This window comes from Medicago sativa, chromosome 4 (assembly GCF_051527215.1).
Source record: "Medicago sativa cultivar Bolivia chromosome 4, Bolivia_mono, whole genome shotgun sequence".
Lineage (NCBI taxonomy): Eukaryota > Viridiplantae > Streptophyta > Magnoliopsida > Fabales > Fabaceae > Medicago > Medicago sativa.
The window spans coordinates 35,038,633-35,041,902 of record NC_140752.1 but is presented as its reverse complement, the minus strand read 5'-3'; the positions used below and the strand labels follow the sequence as shown (position 1 = coordinate 35,041,902).

At 37.3% G+C, this 3,270-nt stretch overlaps 1 non-coding gene across 1 annotated transcript; it reads right to left on the bottom strand.

The window, feature by feature from the left end:
- Window positions 1-944: 944 nt before the first annotated feature.
- LOC146929009 (small nucleolar RNA R71) lies at window positions 945-1,051 on the bottom strand. Its single transcript, XR_015009096.1, has one exon. It is a non-coding gene; the product is annotated as a small nucleolar RNA R71 (small nucleolar RNA).
- Between the last annotated feature and the right edge of the window lie 2,219 nt (window positions 1,052-3,270).

The window sequence follows — 3,270 nt, the reverse complement described above, 5'->3', positions numbered from 1 at the left end:
TTTTCTCACCTTCAACTAGAAGAAAACTCTCACCGGACTTTCATCAGAAAGGTGAGGGGCTAAGGGAAACCGGTCTTTAGAAATTAGTGTGTAAACCATGAAATTAGATGTTTAAGTCTTGTCTAGTGAAGGGTTTGTTATTATGACAAACCAATAATCCTAAGGCTCTTTATTAATATTGTCATTTACCTTTAGCAATCAAACTCCTTTTTACTAAACTTTCTCTCCTCTAATCATTCTTTAAAAGGTTAATTAAGTTGAACAACTCCCTAGCGGAACGATACTCTTACTTACTACTATTACTTCGATAGGCCGTGCACTTGCGATTTGGCCCTATCAAGTTTTTGGCGCCGTTGCCGGGGAGTTAACTAATTTGATTAACTTTTTCTTAGTGATTAGAATTCTCTCTTCTTCTTTCTGTTTCCTTTTTATTTGTATTTCTAATTTTTTATTTTTCTGTTATCGTTAACTTCTTGGGTTCTCAATTTTTTATGCGAAAAACCAGAAATCGAGTTGTAATAATCAACGAGATCGAAAGGTATTTGCATAAAAAAAAGAGAGACGCACGAAATAACACCGCCATGGCCAATCGCACTCTCAAAGAGTATGCAATGCCGTCTACGGCTGAGCCACAAGATGTTATTGTGTACCCAACGGTTGAGGATGACAACTTTGAAATTAAGCCTGCCCTACTTAACTTGGTGCAGCAAAACCAATTCTCGGGATCCCCCATCGAGGATCCCAATCTTCACATCTCTGTTTTCCTATGAATTAGTGGAACCATGATTGAGAACCAAGAGGCCGTAAGACTTCATCTCTTTCCCTTTTCCTTAAGGGATAGAGCTAGCGCTTGGTTCCATTCCCTCGAAGTCGGTTCCATTACTTCATGGGATCAGATGAGGCAAGCATTCCTTGCCCGTTTCTTTCCACCATCTAAAACCGCTAAACTTAGAGACTAAATCACACGGTTCAACCAAAAAGATGGGGAATCTCTCTACGATGCGTGGGAGCGTTTCAAAGAAATGCTAAGACTTTGTCCCCACCATGGCCTAGAGAAGTGGCTTATAGTCCACACTTTTTATAATGGCTTGTCTTATACCACTAAGATGTCTGTTGATGCAGCTGCAGGTGGAGCACTTATGAACAAGAACTACACGGAGGCGTATGCCCTGATTGAAGACATGGCTCAAAATCATTACAAATGGACCGACGAAAGAGCCATCACTAGTTCTTCATCCTCCAAAAAGGAGGAAGGTATGTACGAAGTCTCTAACTATGACCACCTTGCTTCTAAAATTGATACACTAACCAAAAAACTTGAAAAACTCAATGTTAGTGCTATCAATTCTGCTTCTACTCCTTCTTGTGAAATTTGTGGTATAACTGGTCATGCTGGTGTTGATTGCCAACTAGGTAGTGCTATTAATGGTGTTGAGCAAATGAATTATGCTCAATACAACCAAGGGATGAGACAAAATCAAAATTTTTACAAAAACCAAAATCCGTATGGACAAGTAGCACCACCCGGTTATGCAAACAACCAAAGATTCACTCAGAAGTCCAATTTGGAAATTTTGTTGGAAAACTCTATTGCCAACCAAACCAAACAACTTCAAGAACATAAAAACCAAACTGGATTTCTTAATGATTCTCTTTCCAAGCTCAATGTCAAAGTTGATTCTATTGCTACTCACTCTAAAATGCTTGAAACTCAAATCGCTCAAATAGCCCAACAAGTGGCTACCTCTTCCCAAACACCGGGAGTCTTTCCTGGTCAAACCGAAGCCAATCCCAAAGCCCAAGTTAATGTCATATCTTTTAGGGGTAGTAAGTTAGGCGAAACTTTTGCTAAGGTTAAAAACATTGGGAAAGAAAATGTCAAGCCTTTAGGTGATAAAATTGTGATAGAAGAAGCAAAACCGCTTGAAGAAAACAAAACTCCATCCCCCTTAAATCTTGATAAGCTTAAACTAGAGGGTAAGTTTGAAAAATTTGTCAACATACTTAGGAAAATTTGCATTAAACTCCCCTTTGCTGAAGCTTTGTCTAGGATGCCTCTATATGCCAAGTTTTTAAAGGAAATTTTTTCAAAGAAAAGGCATATAAAGCATAGTTAGACAATAGCTTTGGCTAAGGACACTAGTGCAATCATTCAAGAAGCACCCCCTAAGCTTAGAGATCCAGGTAGCTTTGCCATACCATGTGAAATTGGGAATGAAACCATAAACAAAGCCTTATGTGACTTAGGAGCTAGTGTTAGTTTGCTGCCTTTGTCTCTTCTCAAAAGGATAGGGATAGGAGAATTGAAACCTACCAAAATAGAGTTAAAGCTAGCTGATCGTTCTACCATGAAACTTGTAGGATTTGTCGAGGACATACCCGTTAAGATAGAAGGGATATATATCCCAACTGATTTTGTAGTCGTTTGTTTTATCTTGGTTTTTGGGTGTCAAACATTGATTACGTTTTAACCTTTTTAACCTTTGATATCTCATTTTTTCTTGGGAAGGGGAAAAAATAAGCAAAACCCTTGAGAATCGAGGTTCGGGAGTTGGTTTTGCTATAGGAAGGTGTTAGGCATCTATAGCAACTATAATATCCTATAGGAACCGTCTTTACTTTCTACGCGCGCGCTTTATTTTTAAATGCTATTTGAAAATGTTATTTACACCTAAGAGTTTACTAAGTGAAGAATTGGAGGGAGAAGAAGATATTTGGATTTTTGTTTTATTTGAATTGAAGGAATTTTGATTCCTTGCCTACGTATCCTTTTAAGGGATCAAATCCACTGTAGTTCTCTTCCAAAAAATGTTTTTGTTTTCGTTGATTGATTTTAAGTTTGAAAATTGGAATTTTGAAGAATGAGAGAGAGAGGCCTCAAGGGCATAAGATTGTGAAATTGTGAGGTTGGATTAGTTATTTTGCAAAGGAAAGCCAAAGTATGATTAAAATTCATTAAAGTTTTTGTTTAAGAAAATAAAGGGAAAATCAATGGGATTTTGATCCCAAAGTTTATTTAGAAAATTATTTGAGTGATATTGTTCATATTTTTTGGAAAAAAGGATTTTTGCCTAAGTTTCAAAGTTCCTAGACATACATCTAAGCATACATTCCCTAAACATACATCTAAGGCATGCATATCCTAAACATACATCTAAAATATCTATGTGATGTGTGAGCATGTGTCGGTGCTTGTGTCGGTGTACATCATTAGAGTCCATTGTCCTTTACATATGTCCTAGTTTACATGCTATGGTCTTGTAAGAATTT